Below are 21,850 nucleotides of genomic sequence, written 5' to 3'. Positions count from 1 at the left end.
TTTGGGACCAGGACGACGAGGCATTGGTGTATGGTATAATGGCTGGCCAGTCGTTGACGGGGACAGACTAGGAATGTTCGTATATAGAGAAGTAAAAACTCAAATCCAGAAAATAAACCTTAATATTCTACAGGTTATAATATCAACAATATATTGTATGTTAATGAATGTTATCATGTTTAAACTATAACCATCGACTGTTATCTAGTACAATCCCATATGAATGATTCGAAACACAAAATCTAAGAAAGATAAATTAATGTCTAAAGAAGCTTAAACTTTGGTAAGGCTAAGAATGAAAATAAACTGAGATTAAATATGTGATATCAACTTTCAAAAGTAGTTTTGGTATTCTCTGTTGCAAGTGTGCTGACTCCATTTGTGATACTTAAAAATAGTACAAAAACTAACAAACCTTGTAGACGTTGTGATATCTATCCACCATAGTTCTATAAATTTAACCAAAAACATGTTATAGGAGAATGATATATGACTAACTTCATTAGATTCGAACCAAGTAAAATAATAATGGTTTAAATAAGTTTTTAGTCCTATAAAAATTTCAAATTTTGTTTTTAACAAAATAATTGTAAATGTTGTATCAACGAGATAAGTGATTGAGTGGTATGAGACTACGTTGAAGCCATTTCTTAAAATATGAAATATGATGACGCAACATTGACCTTTATCTATACAAAATCATGCTACCTTTTAAATATATTTGAAGCATCAACATCACAATAGTCATACTTGACAAAAATAAAATTGCAGATTGCTTATTCCTGGTCAAAAATTTGATAACTAGTGAACGATCAACTCAACGGATACCAATTGGATCTTTCTTTGGAGGCATCCCTTTTTGTTTGGGAGAATGAGTTACTGACGGAATTACTAGAAGATTTGGAGATGGTTTCTTAGCCGTTTGAAGGTGCCGGCGTTCCAAAAGCGTGCCTCTTACGGTAATGAGGAGGTGTTCAGCGGTTTCAGCAGTAACAAGTTTGAGGCTGGGGTATGTTGTTTATATTGCGGTGACCTGTGCTGGTTTTGTGCAGTTTTGCATATGGCAGCCTCATTATTTTGTTTCGGTGCTGATCTTTTTTTTGTTTTCCTGCTGTTTACGTTGTTAGTTGCAGTTGTTTTCCACCTCTGTGTAGTGTTTAGTGTGTTTTTGGTGGTATTGGGGTTTCTGTTTATATCTGAGCCCTTTGTAATTCTGTGTTTTCTAGCCGCGAGTTTTTGTGTGCTTCTTGCACACACTCGTCGTGAATCAAATTTGCCGTTTCTAAAAAAGAAAATGGTATAGTAAAGTTGAAAAATGGCCATTGTTGAAAAGGGAATAAGTTCAAAATCAGTTTTCTTTTCTATAAAAAAAAAAAAAAAGCTAAATGAAAAAATTCCAATATAAAACTTATGGTTTCTCAATGAAACTCTTTCGTCTAACATTTAATATAAACATTAACAGTAGTATCATATGGCTGGCTAATAGTTATGATTTGTTATCCAATGGCTGTTTGGAGTGATTAAAGAGGAAGGAAGATGCATGTATCATGTATTCCATTACAGAAGTTCAGAAGTTGTCTACAGTCACTATAATAGAATGGTGGGTAAAGATGTAAAAGCTTAATAGCAAGCTAAGTAAATTATGGTGGGTCTGACTCCAAGTCCTGGTCTCGGCTGTTGTCTTGGGCCGAGGATTGGTATAATATGTCGTTCCAGAGTAGTATTTTTATGGCCCCTTTCAAGGATGCCTATGGAAGGGACCCCACTAGTCTTACCCGTTATGTACCATGCCTTGGACCCCCCAAACCTGCAACTGTGGTTGATTGAGAGAGACGCAATCATGCAGCAACTCAAATTGAACCTGTCCAAAACTCAAGCTTTCATGGAGAAATTTACTGATATGAGAAGGCGGTTGTTAAAATTTTAGATTGGCGAATGGTTCTGTTAAGCTCCAACCTTATCGCCAACATTCGGTCTCACTCCGAAAGAATCATAAATTGGGTCTTAAGTAATTTGGGATTTTTCATGCGGTAGTCAGGATTGGATGTTTTTCATGTGTCTCTTCACAAACCTTGTAAGGGTGATCATTTTATTCCCTATTTTTAATTAGCCCTGCTGCAGCAGAATGAACATGGACGATTGTTTGTGCCTTTACACATTTTCCAATGTGATGGACTCACGAAGGCCGAGGCTACATGGGAAGACTGGCTGACATTACAAGTTGATTATGCATCTCTTAATGGGGAAGGTAATGTGACGTATGCAAACGGTACAAAAAGCCAAATTCTGTTATGTTGCAAGGACTGATGGCAGCAGATCCGAATAATCCGAAAAGGAGAGCAAGTATAAGGCCATGAGAGTTGATGCATTATTCAAAGTGCTAGGTCTTTGATCATTATTGAATGCTAGATATGCAAGTCCTGCAGTAGCCGAAGAACAACCAATTTATATGTTAAAGATTCAGAAAAGGCATAACACAAGCCATGGACTGTAAGGAATTTGCATAAAAGATTCAGCAATACATAACATAAACTACCTCAATTGAGTGCCCTGTTATAGTCAAACAAGTAACGTTTTTGTCAGGAATGGATGGCGGAAACTAGGGTCGGCGCAACGCATTTGTACAAGAACTTTTTTAAAGAAAAATTTAGTTTAATCAATACTATGTGTTGAAAATAATATTTAATATAGACATTGTTTACTATTAAACCTTGAAATATCAAAGTAATATTGAATTCCAACACAAATTTAAATTTCTTACATTTGAACATTTGGTTGCACACAACCTGTTTTATTATATTACCATCAACTAGCATCATGTTAATAGAAATATGAAGTAAAACGATTCAAGTATGTGTGAATCTATCTGACTGGCATCATCTAGTCTAGGACATTATGACATAATGACTTAAAAGAAAAAACCAAAAAAAAGAAGGCTATTCTACTTAAGAATACAATCAGATGACACTATCAAACCGTTGCTTTGTTCTAAATAGAAAATACAAATTGAAGTAGGGAGAAGATTTGCACATCTTAGTAAGGTAGATTAGCAGTCCCACATCAAAAGTGTGGAAACAACACATAGGAATATCTACCTATAAAACTACAATGTCGACCACTTGATTTCATACATGTTGGAATCATTAGTTATTATTCGGTTTTGTAAACTTAGAAAATTTTAACTTGATTTAAGTTGATGCATTTTTGTATGCCTCCTATTTTCTAGTCATTTAAAATTTTCTGGGTCTGCAATAGCCGACTAATAACATGGATGAATTTTTGAAAGTATAATTTTTGTTTGTTAAGTAGTCTAGTGCATAGAATTCACTAATTTTTAAGGTGAATAAATGGAGTGTTTGGGTTTGAACCCAACCCTACATATAATAATGCATTGTCTCTGCGAGCTATGCTCATAAGAAATTTAGTGGATATTGGGATTATTTTTAAAGAAAATTAGCGGATTGTTTTTTATCCATTCAGATTATTCATTTTGGCATCTTGTTAATTTCACCTCAAAACCACAACTTCTCTTTCATCCACTACTTCTCTCTCATATCTCTAAGGGTGGTACCAAGATGATATGTCACCTAAGGATGTCAACCTATCACCACTATTTACATTATATTATAGGAAATCATTTTCAACATCCATAAAGCTCAAATTGAGGTGTTTCTACTGTAACTATAATATATATTGGTGGGTAAAGATGTAAACGCTTAAGTGCAAGAAAAAAAAATTATACTTGTGAATGCGGTATTGTTTGACAATTTAAATGTCACTGCAGTCATTATATATAAAATTATTTAAAATAAAGGATATCCCAACCTAAGGATTTGACAACATCACACCTGAAATAATGGTTTGAAACAATTAACGTGGTTAAAACCAACGGCCAAAAATTAGAAAAGTGTTCAAGTATTCATAAACTTCTTTATTAAGAATTATACAAAAATGCACATATTCTAGAGTAATTACAATTATTTACCTTATAAACAAAAAAAAAAAAAATACGCGCGATCTGAGTCTAGTTCCAAAGTAGATTTGGGAAGATGTGGCTATGGACGTCATCACAAGCATGCCACTTTCACATGGCTTTATTGTCAATTTTGTAGTTATTGACTGGTTGTTGAAATATGCACATTTCACTGATTTGAAGTCTTATTATAATAGCTCTCAGGTTGCGGTTGCTGAATCCTTCATGCATTCTGCGGAGAAATTTCATGGTATTCCTCAAAGCATCATTGTCGATCATGACAACGTGTTTACAAATCGTTTTATGTAACAACTTTTTTAGTTAAGCGCGGCACAACTTTGGACATCGGCACCTCTTATCATCCTCGAACAGATGGTTAGTCAAAAGTGCTTGAAAAATATTTAGAATTATACTTATCTTGCTTCACATGGTTGGACACCAAGTCCTTGTCTCGGCTGTTGTGTTGGGCCTAATATTGGTATAATACGTTGTTCTAGAGTAGTATTTCTATGACACCATTCAACGATGCCTACGGAAGGGACCCCACTGGTCTTACCCGTTATGTACCAGTGCCTTTAACCTGCAACTGTTGTTGACTAAGAGAGACAAAATCCTACAGCAACTCAAGTTGAACCTGTCTAAAGCTCAAGCCTTCATGAAGAAATTTGCTGATAAGAGAAGGCGGCTGTTGAAATTTTAGATTGGTGAATGGTCCTTGTTAAGCTCCAACCTTATCGCCAACATTCATGCAGTGTCACTCTGAAAGAATCATAAATTGGGTCTTAAGTAATTTGAGCATTTTCCTTGGATGTGTGGCTTATTAGCTTCAATTGCGTTCAGGTGCTAAGATAAACCTTGTTTCTCAAGTGTCTCTTATCAAACCTTGTAAGGGAGATCATTTTATTCCCTATCTATCATTAGTATTACCACTGCTGCAGCAGAATGAACATGGACCACTGTCCATGCCTTTACGGATTTTGCAGCATCGCACAGTCCCTATCAACGGTCGGTTGATCAAGCAAATCCTTATGCACTGGTTGACATTACAAGCTGATTCTCCATCTCTTAATAGGCATTGATTGGTTTATCTCACTTTCTCTCCCTCTGCAACTCCAGCCATATAATCGTGGCATCGCCTCTTATTGTGAATCATATCTTGTTACTTTTAATATTTTAGAAAATTCAATTGTAAGGACTGATATTAATAATTATTAATACTAACAAGGAATGTGTTTTTGGATAACAAATTTGTCTTTGTAAGAGTCGTAAACTTATATCTTTATTATATATTATATATGTTGAATTCTTCAAAATAAAATAACATAAGTTGAACTAAGTTTGTGTATGTTGGTTGCAAATGCCATAGTTTACTGTTATATGAAAACATAAGTTGAATTCTTGTATGCAATTGCAGCCATAGTTTGTTTTAAAAAAAAAATGTAGAAGTCAAAATGCATATGGAGAAGATAGTGTCCAAAATTATTTGAGAAAATAGTGTCAGCTACATTAAAGTAAGGTCAGGATAATTGGGTCACATAAGGAGAAGAATAGTGCCAGCTACACATGAATTGATTGTAAATAGTCTTATAGTGAGTCATGAATGAAGTAATTTCTTTCAAACCCAATTAGAGTTAAGACATTTAACTAATATAATTCTTTACTTTGTTTAAAAAAAATGACATGATTTAAATGGAGATAAGTTGCACGTAAAATGTTACATGATCTCCGTCTTTAAATATAAGACCCCTTTGAGTAAATCATAAAAATTAAGCAAGCTGGTTGTGATATTAAATTGTTAGCTAACATGTCCACGTGAGCTTAACTCAGTTGGTATGGACAATGCATAATATATGCAAGGTCCGAGGTTCAAACCCCGGCCACCCCCGGCCACCACCAAAAAATTGTTAGCTAACATTATACAAATTAAGCTCACAATCTGTGATTATACACATGCATATTATACACATGCATATAATATCAACAATTGATTTTTTTTCATAAATAGTTGATATTCCTCACTTTACTCTCTTACTCTTTAAGATGATGAGTCAAACAATTTAGAAGAATCAGATGCCATCTTTAAGATGAGCCAATATAACACCCACGACGTGGCTTTCGATATCCCGCCAGTTGGATACGAAAGGTTCCCGTCAGTTGGAACGGGCACTATCCGTAAGGATGACCCCACGTTAATAAGAGGAACCGAATCACATCGGAATGAGAGGGATCCGGAGGCCGTGTAGGTATGGGACTACATGGTTGAAGGAAGGCTTATAAGAATTGTTAGGTACTACCCATATCAACAAGATGCATCTTCTTTTCGGTAGCTCATTCCATAAGAACTCCACAGTTAAGTGTGCTTGACTTGGAGTAGTCTTATGATGGTGACCTACCGGGAAGTTTCCCGGTAAGCATGTGAGTGAGGACAAAGCATGCTGAAAAGACTCGTGTTGGTTTGTGGGGTTAGTCGGCAATCCTGAAAAGCAGTCTGAGATGTTACAAATGGTATCAGAGCAGACCTCTCCCAGTACGGTGTGGTTCGGGGACAAACCAGGCGGAAGCTGGTGGGCATGTAACACCCACGACGTGGCTTTCGATATCCCGCCAGTTGGATACGAAAGGTTCCCGTCAGTTGGAACGGGCACTATCCGTAAGGATGACCCCACGTTAATAAGAGGAACCGAATCACATCGGAATGAGAGGGATCCGGAGGCCGTGTAGGTATGGGACTACATGGTTGAAGGAAGGCTTATAAGAATTGTTAGGTACTACCCATATCAGCAAGATGCATCTTCTTTTCGGTAGCTCATTCCATAAGAACTCCACAGTTAAGCGTGCTTGACTTGGAGTAGTCTTATGATGGGTGACCTACCGGGAAGTTTCCCGGTAAGCATGTGAGTGAGGACAAAGCATGCTGAAATGACTCGTGTTGGTTTGTGGGTTAGTCAGCAATCCTGAAAAGCAGTCTGAGATGTTACAGCCAAACACTTTAGAAGAACCAGATACCAGCTACACAACTCTCTAGTATAACCCTACATGTCCCAACATGTATTTCAATTAATTTGGACCAATCACATTTCTAAGATTTTTTTATTCATTTGCCCTTATATTTGAAAAATATTGATCTATCAATAAAATAAGAATTTATATCATGGTTGTCTCTTTACATTGATTTCATTTTTATTATGTCATCAATTGATTACATAAGATGAGGTTATGAGCAAAACAAGGTTTTGGATTATATAATCCGAAAATCCATATAAAGCGGTTCATATTATATAATCCGAGCAAAGTGTATTTTGCAAGAAAAAAAAATAGGGCATGCAAAAAGTAAGTTTTCAATAAAACAGACTTTTTTTTTTTTTTGAAAAAAATAAAACAGACTTTTTGGATATGACCATTTGGGACTATATGATCAATCAATCCACTATCATTTGTTCACAACAAGACCTCTATTTAATCTTTAAAACATTCTCATAATTACAAAAATCCATTTAAACTAAAATACAAACAAAATAGCTGAAAGGCCAAATTGGCCTCCACTGACTTGTGCTAATGCACAACATGAACTTTCAAAGAAAAAGAAAAAGAAAAAAATCTGAATGCTGAGAATGAATACTACAATTTTAATGCCTCCTTGAAACGAATGCTGAAGTTATTTTCTAGACCTTTCTTACCAACCATAGGAAGATTTCCTTTCTGCATCATAGATGCAAATTCGTTATAATCTATGCGCCCGCCCTGCATAAGATAAAGCATCAGATTTTGACTATATTCTTACCAACCATAGGAAGATTTCCTTTCTGCATCATAGATGCAAACTCGTTATAATCTATGCGTCCGCCCTGCATAAGATAAAGCATCAGATTTTGACTATAAGGTGTTCAATATTTTAGCAGAAACATTGAATATTAAACATTACGTTCTTTTACTGTTCATTACAATGGAAACATCTATATCACTTACTTTATCTGATAGGCGATACGGCTAAAGTAGTGGTTATAAGTGCTTTTGGGGTTGAGTTAACCCTTATTTGGATAAACCCTTAATCAATTGTTTATAGCATAAGCACTTGTCATATAAGTGCTTGTGTATTAGTATTTCTAAAACAAAAGATAAAATAAAGTCAAACTGTTCTCATATAAATTATATGCTATTATCAAAAGTTATCCTAGAGAGCTTACAAAAATAAGTTGAGAACGGTTTATAAACATGTCATAAATTGGTTCCATAAGTTCCCCCAAACAGTTTATGTTAGTAGATAAGCTCAAATAAGTCAATACGTACACACTCCTAGTTCTAAGCCCACTTGATGCCTCACTTGGTAATTATTTTAACTCAAACCATATATTTGAATGAATATTAGAACCACTGTCAACCACGATGAATTTCTATTAATGAAGAACTTAGATGTAAGGAGAAAAAATTTGTATCAAGAAATGTAAATACAATTCTATTGAACTATATAGGCCTAACTAGGGATGGGAATAGGCTAGGCCGAGCTAGGCTTTGTAAGGCCTGCCATATTTTTTTAAAGCCTAAGTTTGGCCTGCGGCCTGTCATAGGCCTACTTTTTAGGCTTGAGACTGGTCTTTTGAAAGCCTGATGCGGCCTACAAGCCTGTTTAAAAGTCTATATCTTATGAACATATTTAAATAAGCAATGTGATCCAAGTTTAAATGGACTAGCGAACTAATAGTTCAATTATATTAAACTCTCTCTTGATAATCAACACGAGGTTTTAGGGAATTCGACTATATATTGTATCAAATTTTTATTCTAGTTTATAATAATACATTTATATATGCAAAAAATTAATGTATACTGGTAAAGCTTAAATTATTGAAAAAGTTTACAAATTTATATTTTAATTCAAAATACAAAATATAATATAACAATAAATAATATTATTCATATTACTTAATAGGCCGGCCTAATATGCTTAAGAGGCTTTTTGAAAGGCCTGTGGCCTGGCCTTTTAAGCTAAATAGGCTTAAAAAAAAAAGCTTACGCCTTCTCTATTTAATAAAAAAGATTGGTCTGGCCTGGCCTATTCCCATCCCTAGGCCTAACACTTCAATTTGAAAGTGTGGTCGGCGTCCGACAAATGTCTTTGTCTGACACAGACACAACACCGATACATGTGGTTAGGTTCAATCACTTCCACTTTCTCAAATAATTATGGTGTCTATGTGTCAGTGTTAGTGTCGTAATGTGTTAGTGTCGTAAACTACAAATATTGAAGAGAAGGATGACAAAGTCAACAAGTTAAGACCACTTACATTATCTTCATCGATTTCTTTGATTATCTCTTCCAAACGAACATCTTTAATGCCAAACTCGTCGCTAGCTTGTTGAAGTTCTTCTTGAGTAATATAGCCACTTCCATCTTTATCAAAGTAAGAAAAGGCTGCAAATAGATGATCTTCTCTTTCAATCTTGTTAAGATGCAATGTTGCCGCAGTGAACTCACCATAATCAATTGTCCCACTGTTATCTACATCAGCCTACAATTTCAAGGTATAGTGATATGTTAGAGATTTGAGTTAGCCTGTTTTTTTTTTTTTGAAGAGGCTAAAATGAAATATCATTACCACAACAAATAGGCCCTCCTAGCACAAGGTGTGCTAAGGAAGTAACACCTGAGTACAAACAAGTATCTGAGAAATATTTACAAGGCTAATGCCAACCACCAAAAGACAATAAGAAAGAAAGAAAACCGTTAGCCAATTCCAAGAATAGAGAACGGACTAAGCCACCAACCATGATAATTAAGGGGAAGACTGACGTGTTTCCCCTTCAACCATGTGAACGTGAGTGACTTAATTTTGTCCACCACCTGCGGATTTGAGTTAGCCTGTTAAATAGAACACATTAACTTATCATTTGTTCCTTTCTACTTTATAAGGAGTCCTTTATAAGATACTTACCGCTTGCATTCAATCATAAATTTCAGATTAGCACCAACTTTTTTCAAACCAACTTTAAGTTCTTCAAAAGTGATTTGGCCACTGTTATCTGTATCTATCATCTTGAACATTTCTTTTAATCTTGGCCAACGTTAATATCCTCTGTCTGCAATAGTTATGATTTGTTATCCAATGACTATTTGGAGCGATTAAAGAGGAAGGAAGAGGCATGTATACTCCATTACAGTAGTTCAGAAGTCCCACATCGAAGGTTTGTAAACAACATAGACAACTATGTACCTATAAAAGAAGGGTGTGTGCCATACTTCAAAACACATTCGGTGACCCATGTTTTATACTTGAGTTGTCCCATGAGTTCTATTAGTATATAATTTGTCAATGTTGGGCGATGTTGTTGGAGATTCTATATGCATACATTTTTTAATGTCTTGATTTCTTGTCATTTAGAATCCCTGCAAACATCGTTGTCAACAATGATAAAATATATTAAAATCAATTTAAATCATTACAAAAACTATAATAACTCATTTTTATAAATTTATCCAATAAAAGAGTGAATGTTGAATTAAAAAAAAAAAATGTTCCAATATCATAGGCGCTCTTATTATGTGTATTTTTTGTTTTGTTAGCAAAGTGTCCTTGGATTGATGATAAATTTTCGTTAGTTTAAAATATTTATCTATCTATATAATTATTTCTCAAACAATTTTTCTTAAGGCAGCAGATTCATTTAGTTTATCAATAAATTAATGTATATGAAATTTTGTAAAGGATCAAAAATATTCAAGAGACAGAACAAAACAAGAAGATGGAACACATGACAAAAAAATTTAAACTTTGTTATTCAATAACTCAAGGATAAGTTTTTGTCTCACATGCATTATATATCTATTTTTTGGGTACTTGGTATCCAACCAAATGAACAATTAATCCGGAGAACCGATCCCACGATCCATCAATGGATGGTTCAATTGAAGTAATAGCAAAGTCATGTTTGAACTAGTACAAAAATTGTTGACATTTGGAGATGATTCAAATTGAAACACACCGTTTTAGTAATTGGAAAAAAAAAAAAATTAAATTAAGTTTGAGAAGTATTACTCCCTCCGTCCCAGAATAACTGACCCATTTTCTAAAAAAAAGTATCCCAAAATAACTGACTCATTTCAATTTTCAATACAACTTTCATCATTCCCAATACAATATAACACTAAATAATACTACTTTTATCATTCCCAATACAATATATTTCACTTTCCCCTTTATTTATACACTTTTCTTAATCTGTGTGAAAAACCAAAGTAGGTCAATGAAACCGGGACGGAGGTAGTAATAAAAATAGATATATGTAGAATGTACTAGACCCACACGTGGGAGAAAAAAAAAACATAACACCTAACTTTCCCATTCCTTTCTCCTCTTAACTCTCGTTAGCTCTCTGTCCCTCATTCATCTTCTTCCATTTTTTTTCTCCTTCCTTTCCAAAATCAACCATTTTCATCACCAAATCAATCATCCTTAAGAATAATTGATCATCTAAGTAAAGCAACTTCATATTCAAGCTCTATTGGTAGAATTTTGGGGGGTTAGGGTTTGTGCTTTGAAGTAGGAGGAGAGTACCCATATTGTCAGAGTTGCTCATTGAGACTCTTTGAGGTATATTTATCAACTTACATTTCAATTAGTGCATATTTAGGTATGATTAGTGAGTAAGAAATTAATTTTTAAGATAAGAGTATGTGTTAGAGGAATTTTATGGTTATCTATGGTTACTAAAGTCGTAGAATGGGTTTCTAATTAATGAGGAAATATTATTGATGCTCAGATATGATGCTGGACGCTTCGAATGCTTCTCCAGGGATGGTAGGAGAACACACTAGTTGATTCGTTATAACTGTGAGTTGATAACGATCATTATCACTTATTTTAATTATTGTTATTATCGATATTTTGTTGATTTAATATGTTAAAGTATTTATCAAATTCGAGAACACACCCTTAGAACATTTTTCTCGTCATTGTTATATAATTTCAAAGTCATCAAATTTAATTGTATTCTATTTGGATTTACCTATGACTTACTAAGAAAAAGATTTGAAATTGAGGTTTGGTTGCCTATACTATTGCATGAGTTTTGAGAAATGAGGAAATATGGTTTTGAGATATATGTTCTTGGGATTTTTGATATTAATATGCGATCCATTTCGATTTGGATTTTGAATTGGATTTGAATTTGGATTTACTTATGATTATAAGTAGTAGATTTTCGGTTGAGTTTTGATGATACATATCTTGAAATAAGTTTCGTTATGTTGTGAAATATGGTTTTGGCATTATGTTTTAAGAATGGTGTTTTGAAATTACGGTTATAATGATGACAACCTAGGTGCACCTAGTATGTGATTTCAATTATGTAGAATTACCCCATTAGATGGAGCCGCCCCTATGGAAAGGCCACCATTAGGAGGAGAGGGCTATCAATGCGTGGTAAACTCCCTAATTGAAAATGTTTTACATTTGTTTTGAGTCGAGAAAAAAGAGCTATCCGTTAGATGGAGCCGCCCCTATGGAAAGGCCACCATTAGGAGGAGAGGGCTATCAACGAGATGGAGCTAGTTCTCGATTCACCCATTTTGATTATTTTCACTAAATTGAGTTTACTATACTTTAAAACATTTTTGTTTTGAGTCGAGAGAAAAGAGCTATCCGTTAGATGGAGCCGCCCCTATGGAAAGGCCACCATTAGGAGGAGAGGGCTATCAACGAGATGGAGCTAGTTCTCGATTCACCCATTTGATTATTTTCACGAAAGTTGGATTTTTATACTTTCTTTAAAGTTTATTATTTTGGTATTATTAAATGGAATTTGATTTTATATTCTATTTGGATTTGATTATTTCGATTTCTTTTTCATTATACGCGATTTATATATTTTCTTTAAAGTTGTGGATTTGGGTTCACTTCTCTACGACATTGGAATTTTGATATAGTCTTATTTAGTTTGATAAACTCACAAAGATTTTCAAATTTTCATGGTACACTTGATTGAAAGTTTATTACATTTTTATATGGTTAGTAACTTTGTAAATTACAATTTGGTATGAGAAAAGTAAATAATCGTGCCCTTGTGTGTTTCCCTTCTAGTTGGTGGTGGTTGTTGTCTCTCACTAAGTCCTTGTGACTTACTCTTTCATTTTCTATTTTTTTTTCAGATTTCCAAGCAGCCAAGTAGGAAGCTGCTAGTAGATTTGAAGTTCATCTGTGTCACTCTTGGTGGTAGGTTTCCTTGATGAATGTCTCTTTTGTTTATGTATATGTTGAATCGAGTATCTGCAGCTATTTGGAGTTTAGGAATGTTTTATTCTGAGATGTACAAAGATGTAAATATGTCATTTGAAACTCTGGATGAGAATACAGGTTCATAAACAGAATTAAAATCTTGGCGAATGTTCAAAATACAGAGGATACTCTGTCGAAATTTCAGTGGATATCAATTTATAAATTGTAAATTATAGTTGTCAAGTGTCATCAATAGGCTTGCCGGACTAGGATGTTCTAGTTCGTGCGCCGGTCACGATTGTGAATTTTGGGTCGTGACAAAGTTGGTATCAGAGCTCCGGTTGTAGGTCCTAATAGCTGCAGACGTAGAATGAAAATGAATTTTTGCCTGTAAATCGTGAACCGCGGCACCATTTACTTGCAAAAATCTATTAGCATTCTATGGTAGTGTCACTTGTTGTCCAATCCTGTGATTTCTTTTGGTCTTTGATCGGTCTCACTCTTTTCTCATCTTGTTATATATTCGGTCAATTTTCCTTCATTTAGTGAGGGTGTCACCCATTACCAAGATCTCCACTAGAAGGGAAATTAATTCCTTATGGGTTTATTGCCCAACCTTAAAACCTTAGTTAAAGAGGTCGTCTTTTGGGACATACTCATGGTCGACGTAAATCAAATGATGGAGAATTTGCGTTCATGTCGACGAACGTGGCTTAGTTATAGGAGTAGCTAGTGTTGAAGTGTCAATAGGAAGGCGAAGATTGCTATAGGTATTACAACAACTTGTTTGGGGGTTGCTGTTGGAAAGCAATAGGTTAATCTAAGACAAATACATCATGACAGTTGTAAGAAGTTGGTTGAGAAGCAGCCGACAAATCCACCCACATGGACTTAAACCATTACCTTTTCTAAGCTTGGTGTGTGAGGATCCGCTGCAAGTCATTGACGATGTCGAGAGGTTATGAAGGGCATTAGGATGCTCAAATATAAGGAATAGGGAGTTCACATATATATTGTTTTTAAAGTACGAGAGGGAACAATGTAAACCCGGCATAAACTGAAAATTGTTTATGACACTAAACCAATATACGGAGGAGCTTATAAAAGAATGAAGAATAACCTTATTGTTACGGGTAATCCATACACGTTGGGCATAGGGGCATTTGTAGGAGATATACAACCTTTAGTTAACTCACAGTCACAGACACAAGAATACATAAATATCATTTAAATTTTGTTAGTTTGTTTGGTGAAAAAGAAGATAAGAAAGTGTTTTATCTTGGTTTTCGGGTGTCAAACATTGATTACGTTTGAACCTTTTAAACCGGTGATATCTTATTTTTTCTTGGGAAGGGAAAAAGTAAGCAAAACCCTTGAGAATCGAGGTCCGGGAGTTGTTTTCGCTACGGGAAGGTGTTAGGCACCCATAACGACTATAGTAACCTATAGGAACCGTCTTTAATTTCTACGCGCGCGCTTTATTTTTAAATGCTATTTTGAAAGATGATATTAGACCTAAGAATTTTCTAAGTGAAGAATTGGAGGGAGAAGAATGTTTTTGGATTTTTATTTTAGTTGAATTGAAGGAATTTTGTTCCTTGCCTACGTACCCGTTTAAGGGATCAAATCCACCGTAGTTCTCTCTCAAAAATGTTTTTGTTTTTGTTGGTTGATTTTAAGTTTGGAAATGGATTTTGAAGAATAGAAAGGGGCCTCAAGGGCATGAGATTAGGAAATAGTGAGGTTGGATTAGTGAATTGCAAAAGAAGTCAAAGTTTGATTATTTTTCATTGAAGTTTGATTAAGAAAATGGAAAAGAAAATACAATGGGATATTGGATCCCAAGGTTTATTTGGAAAAGATTTGAGTGAAGTTGTTCACATTTGTTTGGAAAATTGGTTTTTTCTAAGTATAAACCCTAGGCATACATCTAAACATACAATCCTAAACATACATCTAAACATGCATATTCTAGCTATATAGTGATGTGTGTGCATGTGTCAGTGCTTGTGTCGGTGTACATCATTAGAGTCCATTGTCCTTTACATCATACCCTAAATACATTCTATGGCCTCTTTGCCAAGAAATTAAAATTGCATGAAGGTAAAATATTACAAAACCTCTAAGTATTTACATTTTAAACTTGGCATGAAATTGTAACTTAAAATGCAAGAAATTAGATGAAGAAGAAGATGAAGTGGGAATGCTTATGATGAATATGAAACATGAAATGGAAAGGTTAGTAGCATAGAGCAATATCAAAGGAAATAAAGCAAGAGAAGTACTAGGACATAAAGGATAGAAAATAAAGGCAAAAGAGTGCAAATATAGCTAAAATTTATTCATAAAATGCAAGAACCAAGTGACCTATAATTCTCACATTCCAATTACATTTTAAAAGGTTTATAATAAAGTCTTGGAAGGGAAATTAAGGCTACACGATTTTCTTGGCATTTTAAAACAAACTTTGAACATACTTGCATTATTTAACTATTCAACTAACTTGCAAGCTAAGTAACTAATCAAAATTCATACTCATGCACTAATATCAAACACAAACAGTAGCTAAATCCTATGGAATCAAAAGGTATAGGTCACCAACATTCATCAAGCAATTTGGATTGAAATCAAATGAATTTTCATTTATTTTTTAGCATAAAATGTCACAAAGCATTGGGAAAATTAACCACACCATGCTCACCAATTTTTTTATGTAAAATCAACACTAGAAGGTCACATAATTGTCAAAAAACACTCATGAATTTCTTTGGAATTTTTTAAAGAGTTTTGATCACAAGAACATGTAAAATTTTCACAAGATTTAACAAATGTAATAAACTATTGAAAAAAAAAAATGCTACATATTTTTTTATCCAAATTCAACACATAATAACATCACAAGAAGATCAAGAAACTAGTCAAAAACACATGAAAAAATACTTGGAATTTTTAGCAAATTTTTTGAGCATAAAGGTGTGCAAATAGCAAGAAACAGTGGCAAGAATAGCAAAAAAAACAAGGGAACACGCAGGGAACTAAGCCCAAACCCAAGCCCAAGGGATGAACGGATCCTGGATCCTCAGGGAGTTCAGGGACCGTTGGATTGATCCAGATGGATCAACCCTAGATCCAACGGTCAGGGGAGCGAACCAGCTGAACCAGACCGGTTCAAAGGCTTATATAAAGGCCAGGTGACCGGTCTAATTCATTTCACACTTCTCATTCTCTCTCTTCACTCGTTCTTCTCTCTTCTCTCTCTAAAACCCTAACCTAGCCGGAAACTGGGGAGGACGGCGGAGAACGGCGGAGGAAGATGAAGATTCATCGGAATCTTCATCTTCTCCGACGACCTGATGCTACTTTTTCAAACTTTTTACACAGAAACGTTCGTCTTCCTCCCCTGTTTACGGATCCACGGTTATTTTTATGAAATTATGATGAAAACGAAGTAGATCGGACTTTGAACTTACGGTTTCTAGGGTTTTCAAACTTTTTCTAATCTTCTTGAAACTAAACCCCTATCTAACCTATTTTCTTCGCTGATGATGATTATAAACTTGGATTCATGAAATAAACGGTGAATCTTGAAGAATTTACATTTTAGGGTTTCGGTTTCAATTCTTTCTTGAATCTTTTCGAAGTTTTTGCTTCGATTCACCGTTTATTTATGCTTACAAGCCTTCGATGATGATTTGACATGAAAAACGAGAAGGTTTTGAGGTTTTACCTGGAGATTCGAATGAGAAGATGAAGAAAATCTTCGTGAATCTTCTATGAGTTTCTGGTAGGTGATTTGTTGCTACGAACTGAAAAATGTACCGGTAAATTTCCTCTTCTTCTTCTCTGATTTGAATCCTTCTTCAATTCCTCTTCTTCTCCACTGTGATCGTATAAGTTCTTCGAACTTGTGCTTGAATTGCAGTGGTTTGAGTTCAGTGATGATGATTCAGCTTCGAATCTCTGAGAACTCTCACCAATTCATCGGAATTGTGTTGAATTTTGGCTTTGAGAACTTAGGGTTTGTGATTGTTCTTCTGTGTTCTTGATTGATCCTGATTTTGGATCGTAACTGAATAGAGAGAGAATGTGAAATCTGTTTGTGATGTGGCACTGAACTTTGCTGAGTTGTTTCGTTCTCTTTGGGACTGTGATGATTGGGCCTTTATATAGGTGACATGTGTTCATGATAGCCAATGTGTGCTTGCCACCTGTCTGGACTTGTAACTAATTCGGCCTCTGCTGAATTTAGGACTTGAGGGCTTTTCTGCAATTGTTGAAAATTCATGGACCAATCTGCAAATAACTAAAAATGGACTAAAAATAAACTGGACAAAAGGACTTCATTGCAATTGACCTAAAATGGAAGTTTGACTTAGAAGGACTAAAACCTAAATTCTTAAAAGAAATAAAAAGGTGAAAAGGGACTAAAGTGCAATTTTTAGGAATTTAGGACTAAAAAATAAAATAAAATGAATTAAAATTGGTAATTGGAAAATAACGTAAAGTGAAACAATTAAAATTGACAAAACGGACTAAAACGAACCAATGGCCTAAATGAGGTACTTTAAAGTAACCTCTCTTTGCCGAAATTTCGTGTGAAATGACCAAAATGCCCCTGGGGCTAAAACGACTGAAAATGACTCAGATGCAAACTTAAAATGGATTTTTAACAGAGAAATGAAACAAAGGCTTATACAAGCAAAATTAAAAGACTCAGAGACAATTTTTAGGATTTAAACAGTGACTTGACACTTGAAATGACCAAAAAGCCCCTAGGGGCAAAATTGACTCAAAATGGCTTCAAATGCAATTTTAAAAATGGATTTTGACATAGAATGATACAGAGACTTATTCACACTACTTGAAAGGACTTCAAACAAAATTTTGAAAGACTGAGAGACACTTGACATAGGAAATGACTAAAATGCCCCTGCATGTGAATTTTGCAAATAAAATTGAAATAAAATGCAGAGAAAGATGCAACTGATCAGAGATAGTTCAAATAGCTTGTAATGCAAGAAAAGAAGAATTGGACTAGTATTTTTAGGTCCAAAATTAGGGTATAACAGCTGCCCCTATTTAAGTTTCTTTGTCCGGAGAGTCAAGAGACGAAGTCTTAGAGTTGACGGGACGAAGATACTTAAATATTAACATTTGCACTGTTTTTGGACATAAAAATACGCTTTCAGATTTTCTGAAACATGAGTGTTATGCAACACTTTGATTATGAATGCATGACAAACGACTGGAGTCTATGGAACCTGTCATGTTACTGGGGATTCAGGTAGACACTGACAGGGTAGACAAACCAGGGATAGAAAATAAGGTACAAGCTGCTCTTTGGGTCGAACTAGTCACTTGACCAAGGAATACAAAACAAGAGATAGGTGCAAGCTGTTCTTGGGATTGAACTTGGCGCTTGACCGGAAACATAGACAAGAGAGAGGTGCAAGCTGTTCTTGGGATTGAACTTGGCACTTGACCGGAAACATAGACATATAGGCAGATACAAGCGGTTCTTTGGATCGAACTTGACACTTGGTTGAAGATACAAACAGATAGGCAGACACAAACTGTTCTTTGGATTGAACTGGCTGTTTGGTTGGAGCTATAGACAAAAGGGTTGATACAAGCTGTTTCTTTGGATCGAACTTGCTTGTTGGGTTATCACCACATCATGTGGGAGAGTGCAGACTGTTCTCTTAGATCGAACTTGTCGTTTGACTGATAACAAAGCGTAAGCTAGGTACAAACTGTTCTTCAGATTGAACTTGCCGTCTGACTGATAACAAAGCATGAGCTGGGTACAAACCGTTCTTCAAATCGAACTTGCCGTTTGACCAATAACAAAGCATAAGCTGGGTACAAACTGTTCTATCGAACTTGCCGTTTGTCCGGAAGCACAGGTATACAAGCAGGTACAAGTGGTTCTTTTTTTGGATCGAACCTGGCACTTGACCAGTAAAAAGATACAAATTGAAAGTCTGGTTTAACAAGATACCAATTGAGGGTAAATTGTCATTGACCTGATTTGCAAATAGACATGACCATTTTTGTTGGCCCAAGAGTAAATTGAGAGTAAATTGACATTGATTTGAACTGAATTGAAAGTTGAAATTGACATTGACATTGACATTGGCTTGGAAATTGAAATTGACATTTGACATTCGACATTTGACATTGACATTGACGTTTGACATTTGACATTTGACGTTGATATTGGCGTTGGATATTGACAGTGACATTGGATTGGAAATTGAGATTGACATTGGAATTGGAATTGAAATTGGAAATTGACATTGGAATTGGATTGAATTTGGAATTTGACATTGGAATTGGATTGAAATTGGAATTTGACATTGGAATTGGATTGAAATTGGAATTTGACATTGGAATTGGAATTGGAGATTGACATTGAAATTGGAATTGGAGATTGACATTGGAATTGGAATTGGAGATTGACATTGTTATTGAGGTTGAGATTGCTTTGAATTTGACAATTGAAATTGAGTTGAATTTGACAGTTTGACATTGAAATTGAGATTGGAATTGACATTGGAGATTGGAAATTGCTTCGAATTTGACAGTTGACATGATTGGAATTGAAGTTGGAGAGTGGAAACTTGCATTGAATTTGGCAGTTGAAAGTTGGATATGCAACATGTATGTATGGTATAGCAAGATTATTGGATGTATGAGCACATAAAATGCATGATTATGCATGTATGAATGCTTGAAATGCATGATTGATTGGCAGTTTGACGGAGAAGTTTCACAAAGGCAGACGAAACATTGGAAGATTGGGCAGGTAGTGGCTCGTGCTGCAACATATTCACAGGGGAAAAAACTCTTTTGGAGAGACCGTCGTCGGGAGACGTATCGAAACCATGGCTGAGGGCAATAAAACTTGTAAAGGAGGGACCCTTGGAAAGTCCTTGGATACAGGTCGCCGTTGCTAGGCGTGTCAGTGCTGGGTAAATATTGGATGTTCGCATCTGTGGTCAATGCTTTTTTAATATTCCATTCTTTCATTTTTCATTTTCAAACCCCACTTTTGCCTGAACCGCCCTTTCGGGTTTTCGATTCACCGGGGAATAGGTTCTTTGCATTGCCCCATTTTTGCCTGAATTGCCTTCATAGGTTGTCAATCAGCGGGGTGCTCTTTATTTGTATTCTTTTCATTTTTCATTTTCATTCTGTTTTTTCATTCTTGCCATTGACCACAGATCATCCTGGGGAGTAACCTGCTTGCAACATGTATTGAAATAGACATTGACATTCATTCATTCATGCATGTTTCATTGAAATGTACTTTATTGCTCAGGTTTGCTTTCAAAATAGACAGAAAAAGATTTTTCAATTTTCAAAAATGTTTGTTTCAGACATTAACATTATCAAAATAGACAGAAAATGTTTTGCATATAGCATTGAAAGTAGAAAGAAAAATAGAGTTTCAAACAATAGAAAGGCTCAAATTGATGTAGAAGAGTGAAAGTCAGCCAAAGGCATGGCTTCACGGATTTACAAAGCTTGGAAAATGGTAATTTTATTGGTTGGTGATACATTGAACACGATGACCGCTACATTTCATACAAATTTTGAATTCGCAAGTACAGAAGCCTCTGATGAAGATAACCATTGACAGTTGCAGATGCCCCAAGGAGTGATGGTGATTTGCCAGATATAGTTACTCGTCTTTTATTGTCAACCTCATTTTTGCATGAACTGCCCTTTCGGGTTTTCGGCTCATCGAGGCGCTCATTCTTGCCTGAGTTGCGTACAATCTCAGCGAGCTTCTTCATATTCATTTTTTTTGTCCCTAATTTTGCCTGGATCGCCCTTTCGGGTTTTCGATCCACCGGGAAGCGCATTTTTGCCTAGGCCGCCCTTTCGGGTTTTCGACCTACCACGCTGTTCTTTTCTTTTTAGACAAAGTATTTCTTGACTATATCGGCATTAACAGGATTTGGAAGCTCAACACCATCCATGTGTGTAAGAATCAAAGCACCACCAGAGAAGGCCTTCTTGACAACATAAGGACCTTCATAGTTAGGTGTCCACTTGCCCCTTGGGTCGGGTTGCTGACTTATCCTTCGTTTCAATACAAGTTCGCCTTCCTTGAATTCTCGAGGTCGGACTTTCTTGTCAAAAGCATTCTTCATTCGCACTTGATACAACTGTCCATGAGCCATAGCATCCATACGTTTCTCTTCAATCAGATTCAATTGATCATAACGACTTTGACACCATTCAGCCTCAGTTAATTTTGCTTCCATGATTACTCGAAGAGATGGAATCTCCACTTCCAGAGGGAGAACTGCTTCCATACCATATACAAGAGAGAAAGGAGTTGCCCCGGTTGAACTGCGCACTGTAGTACGGTAACCATGCAAGGCAAACGGTAGCATTTCATGCCAGTCTTTGTAAGTAGTGACCATCTTCTGAACAATCTTCTTGATGTTCTTGTTAGCGGCCTCAACTGCACCATTCATCTGAGGTCTGTAAGGAGAAGAGTTGTGATGTTCAATCTTGAATTCTTCACACAAATCTTGCATCATGCTATTGTTCAGATTAGAACCATTGTCAGTGATAATTTTGTTGGGAACACCATATCGACAGATGATGTTATTCTTGATAAACTTGACAACCACTTGCTTGGTCACATTTG

At 35.5% G+C, this 21,850-nt stretch overlaps 1 long non-coding RNA gene across 1 annotated transcript; it reads left to right on the top strand.

The window, feature by feature from the left end:
- The first annotated feature begins 11,727 nt into the window (after positions 1-11,727).
- LOC146954556 (uncharacterized) lies at positions 11,728-13,412 on the top strand. The gene is made up of 2 exons (XR_015014041.1): positions 11,728-11,799; positions 13,116-13,412. It is a non-coding gene; the product is annotated as an uncharacterized LOC146954556 (long non-coding RNA).
- Positions 13,413-21,850: the final 8,438 nt, after the last annotated feature.

Source organism: Medicago sativa, chromosome 1 (genome assembly GCF_051527215.1).
Source record: "Medicago sativa cultivar Bolivia chromosome 1, Bolivia_mono, whole genome shotgun sequence".
Taxonomy (NCBI): domain Eukaryota; kingdom Viridiplantae; phylum Streptophyta; class Magnoliopsida; order Fabales; family Fabaceae; genus Medicago; species Medicago sativa.
The sequence above is the reverse complement of the archived record's forward strand: the minus strand, read 5'-3'. Positions and strand labels throughout refer to the sequence as shown.